Source organism: Elephas maximus, chromosome 3, assembly GCF_024166365.1.
Source record: "Elephas maximus indicus isolate mEleMax1 chromosome 3, mEleMax1 primary haplotype, whole genome shotgun sequence".
Lineage (NCBI taxonomy): Eukaryota > Metazoa > Chordata > Mammalia > Proboscidea > Elephantidae > Elephas > Elephas maximus.
This window is the reverse complement of record NC_064821.1, coordinates 110,742,355-110,759,611: the sequence shown is the minus strand read 5'-3', so window position 1 is coordinate 110,759,611 and position 17,257 is coordinate 110,742,355. Positions and strand designations below refer to the sequence as shown.

The 17,257-nt window shown below is 40.0% G+C and overlaps 2 long non-coding RNA genes across 4 annotated transcripts in view; one reads left to right on the top strand and one right to left on the bottom strand.

The window, feature by feature from the left end:
• LOC126073159 (uncharacterized) overlaps positions 1 to 17,257 on the top strand; it is a 45,926-nt gene that overhangs the window by 16,824 nt on the left and 11,845 nt on the right. The window lies entirely within an intron of this gene.
• LOC126073160 (uncharacterized) overlaps positions 1,145 to 17,257 on the bottom strand; it is a 44,136-nt gene continuing 28,023 nt past the window's right edge. The window contains exons 4-8 of one of the 3 annotated variants that reach the window (XR_007516672.1): positions 13,091 to 13,133; positions 12,499 to 12,588; positions 5,071 to 5,156; positions 2,993 to 3,318; positions 1,145 to 1,226 (exon numbers count right to left, since the gene is read on the bottom strand). This is a non-coding gene — a long non-coding RNA (uncharacterized LOC126073160). Of the gene's footprint in view, positions 1,227 to 2,992; positions 3,319 to 5,070; positions 5,157 to 10,914; positions 11,077 to 12,498; positions 12,589 to 13,090; positions 13,134 to 17,257 lie in introns of those variants that run through there. The other 2 variants (XR_007516673.1, XR_007516674.1) reach the window with 2 other exon arrangements.

The following is a 17,257-nucleotide window of genomic DNA, read 5'->3' as shown; positions in this document are numbered from 1 at the left end:
TGCCCCTTTTCCATTGCTCTGAGTAAACAGTAGTAGCTAGAATTTAGTGAATGATTACTATGTGCCAACCACTGTGCCAAACATATTATTTAATGAGGAAGGAGAGTTAAGTTTTTGTTTGTGTTTTATTTGGTTCAAGTAAAGGTTCACATGGCCAAACAGTGACTTAGATCAGCACTACTGTTCGTGACAAGATTTGTGTAGAAATTGTGAGTAAACAGAAACCTTGATAGCAGTTTGACAGTGATGTTATGCCTGTTGAATCTAACCATAAAAGCCATGACTTTTATTTTTGTGTCTTTTTAAAATATCCTAGTGATTAATTTTTATTGTATTTTACAGAAGTATTAGTCCATGATGGATTGGAAATAATACAAAACTGGTCCTTCACCACACACATTTTGAGAAGCACTGACTGAGACCCAGCAAAGCCAACACCCATGTCTCTTAATGCCCTTTTACTCTTGCTGAAGTACCAAGTGGTCAGAGCTATCCCTGGAAGGGGCAAATTGCTGGGTCTAACTCCCGCAACAGCAGAGAAAGGGTTGGTGTGCTAGCCACAGTGAATGAAGGACTTCCAATTCTGGAAATAGCTCCCGTTGCTCTGAGGAGGGCTAGTGAAGGAGGGCTGGTGTTCGTACGCCCATAAATACCCCCAGAACTTTGATTTACTTTAGAACTTGCAGATGTGGAAGTGATGGTGGTGTGAATTCTACCTTTTCCCTCTGGGAAAGCAGAAGGAGCACCTTCCTTGTAAAGCTGCCCCCATGAGAAAAAGTTCAACACAGAGCAAATTAAATTTCCATCCCCCAAGACTCTTAATCAGAGTGGTAAGAACCAGAGGGAGGATGCTACAGAGGTCTCTGAGAAAATAGGGCTGATTAAACGTAACCCGTGGATCTCCTTGACTTGCAGGCTCTGGAGGGAAGCGCACCTCATAAATCCGTTTGGACTGCCTTTTGGCAAAATCTTCAGATTTGTAGAACTGCTTGAGTGAATCAGTGTGTCTTTGTTTGCATCTTTTTGAATGCTGAAGAATACAGCCAAGGAGTTAGCAAGGCTGAGCACTGGATGGAGCATTTAATCAGTTAAACGCTTCCTTATGTTTTCCTGGTTTGCTCTCATAACAAGTGACCTTAGTCCAACTCCTAGCAACACATGATTGTGGAATGTTCCCTTCTGAGGAATATCGCCTGGAAGCTCCTGAGGTTTTCTACTTGAACACACTGAAAATCCAGATGAGTGTTATTGTATTAAACAGCCACAAATAAAACATTATTATCATAACAATCCACCACCCATATGTGGTGGCTTGTGTGTTGCTATGGTTGCTATCATGCTGGAAGCTATGCCATCCACATTTCAAATAGCAACAGGGTCACCTGTAGTAGACGGATTTCAGTGAAGCTTCCAAACTAAGACAGACTACAAAGAAAGGCCCAGGGATCTGCTTCTAAAATTCAACCACTGAAAACACTATGGATCACAAGATAATATTGTCTGATATAATGCCGGAAGATGAGCCCTTAGGTTGGAAGGCAGTTCAAAATGGCTGTAATCATGGACTCAAACGTGCCAGCAATCATGAAGATAGTGCAGGACTGGGCAATATTTCGTTATGCTGCACATGGAGTCGCCATGAATCTGAGCCAACTAACAACAACATTATAATAATAATGTATGCTGTTATCTGCTGTGTGCCCAGTATTTTACATTTTTTATTACTAAGTGTCACAGCAGCCCCGGTGAAATGGTGGGGGTGGCGGGGGACATGGGGGAGACTAAGGCATAGAGAAGTTAGGTCACTTGCCTGATATAACTCAGTTCAAACCCAGGTTTCAGCATTCTTGTACAAATAAGGCAATGCCAGAACCCCACAGTCATGATGTTTTCATTGATTCCTCTCTTTTACCTGCAAATATCAGAATCTACTTCCTTTGGGTTTTGACTTTGAATACACATGATTTATTGAATAATTCAGGAGTTGGATGATGCATTTAACTGTAGGTGGTACAAGCTCAGAAGTCCCTGTGGTAATAATAGCTAACACGCATTGAAAACTTTCTACCTCATCAGTTTCCTTTACCTGCATTAGCCTACTCATTCCTTTCACAGAAACCTCCTTCCTCCTTCCTCTCTCCTTCCCTGCTTTCCTTCCCATAGCACTTTCGCATACTATATTCACACTAACATTCTGCAATTTACTTACTGTATTTGTTGCTGCCTCTCCCCACTAGAATGCAAGCGCCGTGAGTGTTCTATGTCTTTTTAGTTAAATGATATACATCCCCAGCATGTAGAACCAGGCCTGCCACATAATGGGTGCCCAAACATTTGTTGAAGTAATGAATGAGTAGTCCTTAGAGGTAAATATTGTTATCATCTCCATTTAACAGATAAGGAAACCAAGATTTGTGGGACTAAATAATGTGCTCAAACATGGAAGCAGTTATTTCAAAATTAATTTTTTAAACATCTGTGCTAATAATAGCTTCCTTTCTTCACAGTATTATTGCCATGAAAAATTTACCACCAAAAAAAGAGGTTGATTTGGCACTTCGAGTACCCTCATCAGAGTAGATAAGCAGTGTCTGTTGAGTCAGTGTTAAGGTAAATAAGATATCTTCCCTATTCTATCTTGCTCTGCTGCCCCCAAGAGTTTATAGCATTGTTGCTTGCTAACACAAGACTGCTTCTGTTGGAGCAGTCATGGGCCTCTCTTAAAATAGAATTCCTGAGTTGACATCTAGGCCAGCCTTCCACCTAGTACCAGATTCTGGGACTCAGGTCCTTCTTCACTGGACTTGTACCATGGGTGGACAGCTGTATTATCATTGGATGGCTGCATTATCAGAAAATTCTTGTACTGAGCTTAAATCTATCCCCAGGTAACTTCCACCCCTTGGTCTGAGTTCTGCTCTCCTGGAGCTGACAGAATAACAGTTATCCTTTTACATATCAGTCCTTCAAATATTGGTTTATATATACTCACCCTTGGACTTCTCTTGTTCTACTCCTCAGACACTCCTCTTGTGGCATCTTTCCAGCCATTTTCCCATCCTGCTTGCTCCTTTTGGCATGCCCTGCAGCTTGTTGACGTCAGACTTAAATGTGTTATCCTAATGGGAGCCCAATACTCCAGGTGTGGGATTTGGATGTCTTCACTGTTTTTCTGGCAATCACACCACCCTGTTGGCTCATCCATACTCCCAAAATCTTTTAGTGTGAACTATTGTCAAACTCACGGGGCCCTGGTGATGCAGTCATTAAGCGCTTGGCTTCTAACAGGAAGGTTGGCTCTTCGACCCTCCAGCTGCTCTGTGGAAGAAAGATGTGGCAGTTGCTTCCATAATGATTACAGCCTTGGGAACCCTATGGGGCAGTTCTACCCTGTCCTATAGGGTGGCTATGAGTCAGAATTGACTTGAAGGCAATGGATTTGGTTTGGTTTGGGTATGTTTGCTTGGCTCCAAATCTCAAGCTTATTGAGAAACACTCCAAGGAGCTACAAAGAGGATAAGCTTAGCTACCCAGGGCTACTTTCATTCTCTCTGAAAAACATGCACAGGAAAATATTTTGAAGGAGCTATGATAGCATCTTCCTATCCTTTGAAGGAAGGAAAGAGAACAGAAAAGACCCAAGTGATTGCACTCCTACTCTCTGCCAGCTGCTTCATATGGTTTATCTCATTAAAATGAGACACTACCATTCTTCAAGGAAGGCACTGCCATTATTCCCATTTTACAGGTGATGAAACTGTGGCTTAGAGAAGATAAAGCTAGATTACTCATACAGCTACCTGACTCCAGAGTTGACATGCTTTCCGCCACGCCATACCTCTTCTCAGAGAAGGTTTTCCAACCCAACTGTAACTCCCTCCCTTCCAGAGGTCTCTGGCTAGCCTTTATCCCCCTGTGACAGTCTCCCCTCTCCTGTCCACCACTTCCAAACTTAGTGACTTACCAAATTACCAAAATTGAAAAGGAAAAAGCTTATCAAAATAGTTTAGCATTCATTCATTATTGTGGTTCAAACCCACCTAGTGGCTCCACTGGAGAAAGACCTAGTGCTGTCCTAATCTGCTTCCATAAAGATTACAGCCAAGGAAACCCTATGAAGCAGTTCTACTCTGTCACATGGGGTTCCTATGAGTCAAAAATTGACGTGATGGCACCCAACAACAATGATATGCATAGCTTTGGGGTATGGGGCAGTCATGGAAGCAAAGAAGTCAGCTGAAATTATTAGATGCATTCATAGCTAAGCTCAAATGTGGACCATCATGCCCCTCTTTCCCCAACTGTATGACCCCATATGTGAATTCACGGTGAATGTAGCTGCTGCTACCAAGGCCTGATCATTTACTCATACTCACTTGACTGAATTTACTTGCTAAATCATAGGTACGAAAAAGATCCTTTATTTGGGGGCTACTAGTAGGAACCCTACCAAATCACATTACTCACCTTTTTATTTGCATAAAACATATACTCACAAAATTATTCCATTTGATCCTCCCAGCCACCTGGTAATGTAGGTTGAGCAAGGATTCACAGTTCTGTTTTACAAACAGGGAATCTAAAACTCAGGCTAGGAGACTTGCTCAGAGTCTCACCGTCTCTAAGGGACAGAGCCATTAGAGCAGTGAATCCTGCACTTGTACTTTCTTGTTCCTTTCGTCTTCACTCCTCACCTGCACTTGTATATCCCTACCCTTGTCATTGGCCTTGTAGCAAACAACAGTCAGCAGCTTGGAAAGAACTGAGCCAGAGCAAGCCAGAACCACTCTTGTGAAGGAGAAAGGCAATAAAGAAAGAAGCAAGTAGATACATAGTGTGGTGACATGTGATATAGAAAATAATAAAACGAGCTAAGGGGGAAAGAGAGTGGCACGATTAGGATTACTATTTTATATAGGGTAGCATTTTACCCTGAGTTCCCTCAGAAAGCAGAAAATGATGCCAAGGTTTGAGTGCTACTACTTTATTGGGGAGAGCATTTCCAGGCAAGCAGGAGTAAGGGAAAAGGAGAGTGAGGCAGGAAGGAAGGGAGAGCCAACACCACAGTACCTTAGCAAGGTGGCCACTGCTGGGATTGTCTTGAGGGATTGTCTTGCAAGAGGTCATATAAATGTAGGCATCTCAAGAAAGTCCATCTGGGGAAGGAAAGAAGAAGGATTTATCTACTTCTTCCTATCTCCTGATAGCCAAAAGCCTTAACTCCTGCTCTTCCAACCATTCATACTGTTTTTGCACCATCTCACACCTTAGCATCAACAGGGAAGCAGCACTAACCGTAGACCCAGGTAAGAGGAGCTCCTGCCATGGATGCATGTTTGTTGTTATTAGTGGCTGTTGAGTCAATTCTAACCTTGCATATCACAAAATGAATCTCTCTTTCTCTCTCTTACATACACACACGCACACATTTATTAAACAACTTCTGTCACTTGGGATTGGTGCTCAGCACTGGCAGAACATAATCCTAAACATCAGCTCTTGGGACCAACACCTTTCAAACCCTGGAGAAATACTTCTCTATATTTTTTTCTTCCTCTCCTTGAAATAAAAAGCACCAACTACATTTGAATGCAGAAGAGGTTTGTAGGTGGTGCTACTTCCAAAATCAGAAATGGCCACTGCATCAGAGTAGGGGAAAGATTTGAGTGGCAGAAGTTCTTAGGCAAAACAAAAAAAATAAATATATGAAAGTTTAAAATCCCCTCCCCCCATTATGAATTCAGTAGAGTCTTGCATAACGACGTATCATTTCCCAGTCATGCTGGGCATTTGTTTTCTTGCCTTTCTTCATGTTCCAAATTGTGATTCTGGAGATAGTTACAAAACATCAAAGTATTAGCAAAAGTTGCACATGGTGGCTGAAGAATATTTTTCAATATTAAGCAATTCATTGTTGTTGTTGTATGGTGCTGTCCAGTCAGTTCTGACTCATAGACACTCTGTGTATAACAAAACAAAACACTGGCTGATCCTGCACCATTCTCAAAATCATTGCTATGTTTGAGCCCATTGTTGCAGCCACTGTGTCAATCCATCTCATTGAGGTTCTTCCTCTTTTTCACTGACCCTCTGCAGAAAGTATGCTTAAGAACACTTAAATGTGTCAGTATTGTATCCGTTCACCATACTTATTCAATCTGTATGCTGAGCAAATAATCCCAGAAGCTGGACTATATGAAGAAGAATGTGGCATCAGGATTTGTGAAGACTTACTAACGACCTGTGATATGCAGGTGATACAACCTTGCTTGCTGAAAGCGAAGAAGACTTGAAGCACTTAACTAATGAAAATCAAAGACTATAGCCTTTGGTTTTGATTATACCTCAACAGAAAGAAAACAAAAATCTTCACAACCGGACCGGTAAGCAACATCATGATAAACAGAGAAAAGATGGACGTTGTCAAGGATTTCATTTTACTTGGATCTACAATCAACACCCGTGAAACAGTAGTCAAGAAATTGGATGAGGTATTGCATTGGGCAAATCTGCTGCAAAAGACCTCTTTAAAGTGTTAAAAAGTAATGATGTCACTTTGAGGACTAAGGTGTACCTGACTCAAGCCATGGAATTTTCAATCACCTCATATGCATGTGAAAGCTGGACAATGAATAAGGAAGACCAGAGAAGAATTGATGCCTTTGAATTATAGTGTTGGCAAAGAATATCAAATATGCCATGGACTGCCAGAAGAACAAGCAAATCTGTCTCGGAAGAAGTACACCCAGAATGCCTCTTAGAAACAAGGATGGCAAGACTTCGTCTTACCTTCTTTGGACATGTTGTAAGGAGGGACTGATCCCTGGAGACAGACATCATGCTTGTTAAAGTAGAGGGCCAGCGAAAAAGAAGAAGACCCTTAAATAGATGGATTGACACAGTGGCTGCAACAATGGGCTCAAACATAGCAATGATTGTGAGGATGGCACAGGACAAGGCAGCGTTTCGTTCTGTTTTACATAGCATCAACTTGATGGCACCTAACAGTAACAACATTTGCAACAGCTCAAATGCATGTGAAAGCTGGACAATGAAAAAAGGAGTCCAAAGAAGAATTGATTCATTCAAATTGTGGTGTTGGCAAAGAATATTGAATGTGCCACCAGCTGCCAGAAGAAGGAACAAATCAGTTGTGATGGGAGTATAGCCAGGATGCACCTGGACCAAGGATGGAGAGACTTAGTCTTGCTTATTTTGGACACATCATCAGGAAGGACCAATCCCTGGAGAAAGACATCATGCTTGGTAAAGTAGAGGGTCAGTGAAAAAGAGGGAGACCCTCAATGAGATGAATTGACACAATGGCTTTAACAGGGGGCTCAAACATAACAACAATTTTGAGGATAGTACAAGACGAGGCGATGTTTCGTTCTGTTATGTGTAAGGTTAATATGAGTCAGAACTGACTTGAAGGCACCAAACACAACATGGCAAGACTGTGTTCAGTTTTTGTAAGAACTGTCAAACTGTCTTCCAAAGTGACTGTACCATTTTGCATTCCCGTGAGCAACAGGGGAAAGTTTCCATTGCTCTGCATCCTTACCAGCTATTGGTGTTGTCAGTTGTTTTTTGGGTTTTTTTTAGCACCTCTGAAAGTTGTGTAGTGGCATCTCATTGTTGTGTGAATTTTCATTTCCTTAGTTACAATTGACATTGAGCATCTTTTTATACGTTTATTTGCCATCTGTATACAGTATCTTTTTTGGTGAAGTGTCTGTTCAGATCTTTTGCCCATTTTTCAATCAGGTCATTTGTTTTCTTATTGTTGAGATTCAAAGCCTCTTTGTATATTTTGGATGTAAGTCCCTTATCAGACATATGTTTTGCAAATATTTTTTCCCAGTCTCTGGCTATCTTTTCTTTATTCTCTTAGCAGTATATTTTGCAAAGCAGAAGTTTTTAATTTTAATAAAATCCAACTTATTAATTTTTTTGTTTTGTAGATTGTACTTTTGATGTGATATGTAAAAACTCATTATCAAATCCAAGGTTATGAAGATTTTCTCCTGTGCTATTCTCTGGAAATTTGAGAGCTTTGCTTTTGCATTTAGGTCTATGACCCATTTTGAGTTAGTTTTTGTGTAAGGTGTAAGGTCTGTGTCTAAGTTTTTTGTTGTTTGTTTGTTTTGTTTTTTGGTTTGCCTTGCAAATGGACAGCCAATTGTTTCAGCACCATTTATTGCAAAACTTCTTTCTCTATCAAATTGCGTTTCTCAAATATCAGTTTACTGTATTGCTTCTAGTTTTTAATATGTTATAGGTCACATCATTTCTGAATCAATGGACTCAAGTTGAGCCAGTCACAGTTCTGACCCAGGCTTTTCTAACATGGGCTTGTGAGAAATGTTCTCTTGCTCGTCAGACAAAAATAAAGTGATGCTAAGCTTGCAGCACTGGTAGCCACGTTTTCTCTTCATAAAGAAACCCCATTTGTAGTCGAAAATAACAAAGCCAACGCACATAGAGAAAAATAGATGAGTCCTAAAGGCAATTAAGTCCCTGAGGACAGTCCCACTTCTCCTATTTATGAGGCTGGTTTGGCTACATGATCCCATAAATTCATTTTTTTTTTTCCCTTGAACTAGTTTAAGTTGGGTTTCTATCACTTCTGACCACAGTCCTTGATCAATAAAACCTGAACAGAAGAATTGTTGTTTCGAATGTGCATTTAAGAAATAGGATTACTGTAATTAAAAATTATGCCAGCCAGGATTACAAAAGGTAGCTGTGCTGCTTCCTAACCAGGAGATCTTGGGAGGATTGCTTAACTTCTCTGAGACTCCATCTCCTCACCTTTAGAATAAGAATAATAAGTAGATCCTTAGACATTTTAAAATTTCAAGGAGGAGAAGCATCTAGATTCCCTTCATTAATGCAGGCTTACTGCAAAGTTATAACATCTTTTAGCCACAGAGGAATTAATTCCAAGTCCCAGTACTTCCAGAATTGGAAAAAAACAGCAGGTCTTGTGCATTATTTGGAAGGAAAACCTTAGATTTGAAAAATCCAGCTTTTCTGTGACCATCTGTCATTCATAGTGCCAAAGACAAAGGATCTGATTAGGTTGGTTTGCTATGTTCAGTATGTTGAACCCACTGACAGATGGGTGGTGGGTGCACATGAGACGCATTTATGAGAAATCAAACTTGGGTCGCCTTCCATCGCCCACACCAAACCCCTTGAAGGTGTTGTCCTCTTTTGTGGTTTCTCTTGCAGAAGCATTGAGAGCACCTACAATTTTCAATCTGGCCATCAGTCAGAGCCAACCAAACATGATGGTTGCTTTGAGTGATGACTTCCATGTCCCTAGAAGTATTCAGGCTGATGGCCACCTAGCAGATGTGGAACTAAAACCAAAGAATGTAACTGATCCCTGGTCAAGCCAGTTGTGGACTGAGAGCAAAATTTATTTTATTTAATGCTGTATAAAAAGAAAAGTCCCATTCAGCCAGCGTCCTCAGAAAGGGACTCTGGATTTGACAGGTACTTACCAAAAAATACCAAACCCATTACTGTCAAGTTGATTCTGACTTATAACGACCCTATAGGACAGAGTAGACATGGTTTTTAAGGAGCAGCTGGTGAATTAGAACTGCCAACCTTTTGGTTAGCAGCCGAGCTCTTAACCACTACACCACCAGGGCTCCAGATACTTAGTGTCTAATAAACCCCCATCAAGGACAGCTATTGTGCAAGCTTGTTTTGAGGAACAACATTCAGTGGTTGGGAAAACTTTTGGTCAACTCTACAGCTGTATATAAAAGACCAGTTATTTCACAAAGTTTTCCCAACCACTGAATGTTGCTAAATAGGAAAAAAAATTACATATATATATATATATGTAAATACATTTGCTTGTGTTTCCAAAAGGAGACAGTAGAGTTCAGTATAGAGCTGGAAACAAGGGTCCCATGGTTCCTGTGAAACATCTGTGGGCGGGAACATAAAGGCTCAGACTACAGCTTCTGAGTTTGTTATGATAAGAGCTGTAAAACGGCCATCCAGTAGGAACAAAGGTCAATCACAAGGGCCATCAGGGTCCTGGGCTATGAGACAGTATTTAAAATAAACAGAAATCATTGGAAGCTGCTGACGCCTTGTCACGCTCCATGTTCAGATGGAGAGAGGAAATAAACTCCATCTTTGTGCATTTAATCTTACAATTTCTCCCCTTTTCAACTTTCAGAATAAGACTAAGGGTTTTAGGTCAGGTGCACACTGAGGAAATGAGAGGATCTCCGACCAGGGGTGAACCCTCCCACTGGACACGGTAGAACTGCCCCATAGGGTTTCCAAGGCTGTAAATCTTGATGGAAGCAGACTGCTGCATCTTTCTCCCAAGTCAAAAAGGTCACACAGCCTTTGTGAAGCAGTTTCAAAAATGGAGTAATATAGGGTCACCGTGAGTTGGAATCAACTCAATGGCAACTAACAACAACGTTACTAAAAATATATATACACTCAGGAACTTTTATAACGAGAGTGTTTGAGGGATCCCTATACTCCACACCAACTAGATCCTATTTAGGGTCTGGGGTAAGTTTTGGGAACACAGTTAGAAAAGAGCAAGCAGAATGGTTAAAAGACTCAAAATCTGGTCACATAAAAAGTCCAAAGGAATGAGGAGGGTTAACATAAAGCTATTTGAAATATTATTAGAACCAGCTATATAATTTGCAGGGCCCAGTGCAAAATGAAAACGTGAGTCCCCTTGTTCAAAAAATCAAGAGTTTCAAGATGGTGACAGCAGAGCATTAAACAAGCCTGGGGCCTTTCTGAGCACAGGACTCTGTTGCACACGTCGTCCGCCACTGAAACCGGCCCTAAATATTATCATGTAAAAAGGGATGGACTTGACCCTAATAGAGAGAACTAGAACAAAGGGGAAGAAACTATGCACATAATATAAGGGAGAACTTTCTAACAAGCCAACCAAAGAGAGGAGTGACTTTAGCACTTCTATTCCCAGAGAGGTTCAAGCAGAAGATGGGCGCCACTTGCAATTCCTTTATATTAGAAGGCAGAGTACTCCTCATTGCTGTAGGTATTCAGAGTCTGAAGAAAGGAAAAATTAGATGAAATGACTTCTAAAATTCTCTCCAGTTCTGAGACTAAATTATTCTACCAAATATTTTAAGAAAGGAGATTTAAAGAGCCCTCAAACTTTTCTCAAAAATTCAACAGAATTTTTGAACAATATTCCTGCCATCCCAGCTTTAAATATATTTGTATAGGTTTTTTCCCTCAATCTTTACAATCATGTATTTTTTAAAACCTAGTGTAGTTATTCTACTTATATACAGTTTTGGGATTTATGCATTTTCATGATTATATAATATTCCATTGAGCAGACATTGTACAATTTACTATTCCCTGGTTATTGGATAGCTCGGTTTTTCCCAACGTCTTGTTATCATAAAGAGCAGTGCTCTAAATATTTTTGCACACACAACTTCTGTTTGCTTTTGAAATGCTTTTTTTGGAATAATTAGAGCTCATTTGGTTGGAAATTATACAGCTCACTCAAATAACAAGTAAATGAGGTTTTGTTGATAAGCATATAGGGCAATTACGAAGATGCAAAGTGCAAGGCATACGTAGGAATTGTCAAATGCATCTCTCTCTGTTCTTTGTGCTCTTTAGAGTGACTTTTTCTGCATACTCCTGGTTCCTGTTCCTTATAGCTTTGGCCCACACATGGCCTTGACTTGCCTTGGATCAGAGACCCCAACAAGAGTCCAGAGCCAACCACTATCTGACTAGAGTTTCTGTATCTCTGATTTCAGATTCCTGAGCAAGAATCTGACTTTGTGACCTGTGTCCTCCTCTGATTAGTAGGGGGAGGGGACTGGCAGTGGGGGCAGGGCTCTGGAATCAGAGTGCCTAGATTCAAATCAGACTCCAGTACTTACTAGCCAGGCAACCTTGAATAAGCTATCTAGCCTATCTGTGTCTCTATTTGCTCATGTATAAAATAAAGATGATACCGGAAACTACTGCAAGGGGTTATTGGAAAGATGAAATAAAATAATCTTTGTAAAGGGCTTATCTCAATGCAGACACATAAGAAGTCCTCAATGTTAGCTCTTTTTTTTTTTTTTAGCTGTCAGTGTTACAATTATTTCAACCGTGGCTGCCTAGGTCCACTTTGCAAGGGTATGATGGAAACACTTCCCAAAAAAAGGGAGCATAGTCTGGGTAGATAGTCCAGTGTCTATTGGAACTGTCACTCATTACAATTCTTTAAAAATCACAGAGCATTTTCACACATTATTTTATGCAGTCCTCCCAAAGAAGGACTTCTTACAGAGTTACAATCTTAATTTTACAGGAGATGCATCTGACTTGGTGCACATCTCCCATCTTACTTGTAAAGTGCAAACTCAATGGCAAGACTTCTCACTCCACATTCATGGCTTTCCATGACAATTCAGAGGTGGGATTACTCAGTCAAGTTTTATACTCATTTGTTTATACCTCCTGTTGCATCGTCTATTTCAGACTATGGGAAGGAAGAGAATTCTCAGATTGGAACTTGTGGGTGGGCTCTATTTGGGAAGCGCAGGCCTGCAAGAAGGACGACAGCTGGTTTAGTTTACCAATTTCCATTCAACATATAGAAAAAGCAATAATAATTTAACTTTATTATACAATGTACTGATCCTGTAGAAACCAAAAAGTGGGGTGTTTGGTAAAATGACTTCTTAACTTTTACCTTGAGAAAGTTCTAAAATATTTGCTGGAAACAAATGCCACTACCAAGAGAGTTGTTAACATGAGATAGAGAAAAAGTCACCATTAGCAATGAAATGGGTAAGTTTCTGCTGGTGTTTTATGATGTGTAAAGAGAAACATATTTTGTTGGATTGGCATGATTAACTTCTTTTTTTTTAAGTGAAAAGCACCTTTTTACAGATACCAGAAGTCTTTATTTTATACAAAAAAACACCAGAGGAAAGCTGGTGTGAACTCAAACTACCCCACATCATCTTCTAACAACAAGATTAATGTTTGCCATTAGGCAATCTTTCCTTTAAAATAACAGCAATTTTTTGGATTAGATGCTCACCTTCCATTTGGCACTTGGAGTCATTTCCTTGTGACTTGCTGTTCTGAAAGAAAATCATTTAGAATAACTGAACATCTTAGTGTGATGAGTTTTATTATGTCTGCCCTGATCATTCCTTTTGTATAAAATTTTGGAGCCTCCTTGTACCTGTCCATATCAAATCACATGTCTTCTTTTGGCTTTCAATCCCTCTCCAGCAATGCCATCCTGATCCCATCCCAGCTATGCCACCCTGATCCTACCTCATCTATGCCACCCTGATCCCACCCCAGCTATGCCACCCTGATCCCACCCCAGCTATGCCCCCTAACCCCACCCCAGCTATGCCGCCCTGATCCCACCCCATCTATGCTGCCCCGATCCCACCCCAGCTATGCCACCCTGATTACATCCTATTTATGTCACCTTATTTTCCTCAATTCCACAATACCAGTCATTTTTATTTCCTTAGTAACCCTCAGATATGTTATGTTCAGCCCATCCCCATGTCTTTACCCATGCTGTACCTGCCTTTCCCTTTTATCCAAGTCGGAGTACCTCTTCTCATTATCCATCCAAAAGCATTTCCATCCTTTGCTGCCCACAAAATCCAACTGATTCTGTAAGGCTTTCCTGACAATTTCAACCTATGTAAGATTTTTTCCTTCTGTGAGTTTGTATGACTTACAAATTACTACTATTGTTTACTGAGTACCCACTAAGTGCCAGGTCCATTATCTCAACTCTTCATGACAACTATTAAAAAAAGACCCGTTGCTGTCGAGTCAATTCTGACTCATAGCAACCCTATAGGACAGAGTAGAACTGCCCCATAGGGTTTCCAAGGAGCGCCTGGTGTATTAGAACTGCTGACCTTTTGGTCAGCAGTTGTAGTTCTTAACCACTACGCCACCAGCATCATCTTTATTTTATAAAAGAGGAAACCAAGGTTCAGAAAGGTTACATAATGTGCCCAAGGTCACACCCCCTAATTTGCTGAGCTGAGGGCTGAACTGCAGGGCTAACAGATTCTAAAGCTCTGCTCTTTCTATGCTGTCTCTTAGTTAGCTACTGAGAAGTATTCTCTAATTGTTTTCTGGGCATTAGTCTCCTCTCCTCAGTTAGTCCTTTAAATCAGCGACTATAAAATTTAGGAATTGCATTCAGCTGCTGGCTACAGGGAAACATTGGTTGCTATGAGTCAGAATCGATTGGATGACAATGGGTTTGGTTGTTTTGGTTGAGATAGCTACAGAACTCCAAAGTAACAGTGACTTAAATAAGAAGTTGATATTCTCTTACATAAAAGGAGTTCAGAGGAAGGCAGGCCAGGGTTGGTATTGTGACTCTAAGATAACATCAGAGACCTAGCCACTTTGAGCTTTCCACTCCACCATCCCTAGAGTTTGAGCCTTTCCCTTGTGTTTACAAGATGGCTGCTGAAAGTCCAGCTATCATATTTATGTTCTGGGCAAGGAGGAAAGGAATAAGGGGAGACTATAGGCCTCCTGACCAAATTTTAAATAACTTTACCAGAAGCCTCACTCTCCAACTTCTTTTTATATTTTTTTGGCCACAATATTAGCAAGGAAAGCTGAGGAATGTTTCATAGCTTAGCACACTGCTTCATCCAACAATAAGTGTGTTTGCAAGGGAGAAATGGATGTTTAATAGAGACCCATGTCCCTGTCTTTTATATCTTTGTAGCACCTAGTAGGTGCTCAATAAACACTGGTGTATAGTCTAATGTAGAGAAATGGAGAGTGAAAAGGTAATTTAGAAGACTGAGAAATGAAGAAACCTAAGAAGCCACATGTGATTTCTAATATATTAATTAGTACTTTACAAAAAAATACTGTCCTCTCCCTAAATTATCCCCTTTCACTCAGGCTGTAAGTATGGAATGCTTATAAAATTAACATCAAGATTAAGAAAAAGAAGCCAGGTCATTTGAAATTATTTTGGGTAGATTCATTGTGTTTCTTTCAGCCCTTAATCTTTGCATAGATTTTTCTTTTCCATTTACAAAATTGGAATCATAAAATGTTCTATTTTGCAAAAGGGCTTGATGTAAACAATCACTTTTTACAGAATGACCAGTACTCAGGCAGTATCTAATGAGCACTTAGAGAAAAAGAGTACATTACATTTCCAATTGAAATCAGTGTTATACGTTTCTGGAACTCTCCTGAGTTCCTTATTTTGATTTTCAAAATAATTCAAACCCTTGAAAGAAGAGTCTCTGTTAATTACCTGAAATGTTTCTCAACCACCAGGTTAACATCAAGGGAGGGTCTTTGAGACTAAAAACATATTTTTTATAATTTGTTATTTTGATATAATTTCAAGTTTAGAAAATAAAGATTGTGATAATAATACAGGGAACTCCATATACCCAGATTCTCTACCCAGAATTACAAATTGTTTATAATTTTTTTTAATTTTTATTGTGCTTTAAGTGAAAGTTTACATATCAAGTTGGACTCTCATATAGAAATTTATAAACACTTCGCTATATACTCCCAAATGCTCTCCCCCTGATGAGACAGCACACTCCTCCTCTTCACCCGGTATTCCCCATGTCCGTTCAGCCAGCCTCTCTCCCCCTGTGTCTTTTCATCTCCCTTCTAGACAGGAGCTGCCCACATAGTCTCATGTGTCTACTCAAGCCAAGAAGCTCACTCCTCACCAGTACCATTTTCTATCTTATAGTCCAGCCCAATCCCTGTCAGTACCAAATCATAGAGACCCTATGCACAACAGAACAAAACACAGCCTGGTCCTGGGCCAACCTCACAATCATCGTTATTCTTAAGCCCATTGTTGCAGCCACTGTGTCAATCCACCTCTTTGAGGGTCTTTCTCTTTTTCACTAATCCTCTACTTTACCAAGCATGATATTCTTCTCCAGGGACCGGTCCCTCCTGGTAACATGTCCAAACTACGTGAGACGAAGTCTCGCCATCCTTGCTTCTAATGAGCATTCTGGCTGTACTTCTTCCAAGACAGATTCATTTGTTCTTCTGGCAGTCCGTGGTATACTCAATATTCTCCTCTAAAACCATAATTCAAAGGTGTCAATTTTTCTTTGGTCTTCCTTATTCATTGTTCAGCTTTCACACGCATATGAGGCAATTTAAAACAGCATGGCTTGGGTCTGGCAAATCTTAGTCCTAAAAGTGTTATATTTGCTTTTTAACACTTCAACGAGGTCTTTTGCAGCAGATTTGCAAGAAGATGGTATCTCTCTTGAATTTGATAAACTGTGTAGTGGTCAGTTGAATCCTGTGTATAGTAAAAGCAATTACTTGCTCCATTCTATGTAATATGACTCTTTACTTTTATTCTTATTTCATTTAGTCTTTACTGTCAAACTGTGAAGGAATTTGACTACTTTCCTTTCATTTATCACTGAAGTCTGTTTCTTGTTTGTTACCATCAGACAAATCTGGATTTAAATTCCACAATTTCAGCTGTGTGTGACACTGAGTCTCCTGACCGATAAAATGGGGATGACAGTCCCTATTTCAAAAGTGTTGTTGAGGGGAGTAAATGAGATAATGTATGTGAAAGCATGTAACATGGTGCCTGATACCAGAAAGTAGTCAATAAATATGTTTTCTGTTTTTAATTAAAAACTCCAATTTTTAGTGGCAAAAGTTTTTGCATGTTTCTTGACTTCATTGTCCCTGTGAAGGGGTAGATGATCTTAGATATAAAATCTGCATCAGAACAAGTAAGGATTATGGGGTCCAGCAACTTTAGATTATTTGTGTGAGATTATTCCAATATTCTCTTCCCTTTTTCTGTTCATTTGACATATATTTAATGGTATCTGCTATGTGCCAATCACTATTCTGGGCACTAGGGATAGAGTAGCAGACAAACTTTCCTGAACTGACATTGATTTTATTCTAGTTAGAGGAGACATATGACAAATACAGAAACAAATTGTTTTTTTAATCAGGTAGGTAAGAGCTATGGAGAAAAATAAATCCAGAAAGGGAAATAAATATTTTGGGGAGGTTGGTATTTTAAATAGATAGTCAGGGAAGGACTCGATAATAAAGGGACACATGAGCAGATACTGAAGGGATGAGGGAACAAGTCATTAGTGTGTCTGAGGGCAAAGCATTCCAGGCAGAGGGAATATTTTAAAGAGAAGAAACCTATGGTATAGGATGACCT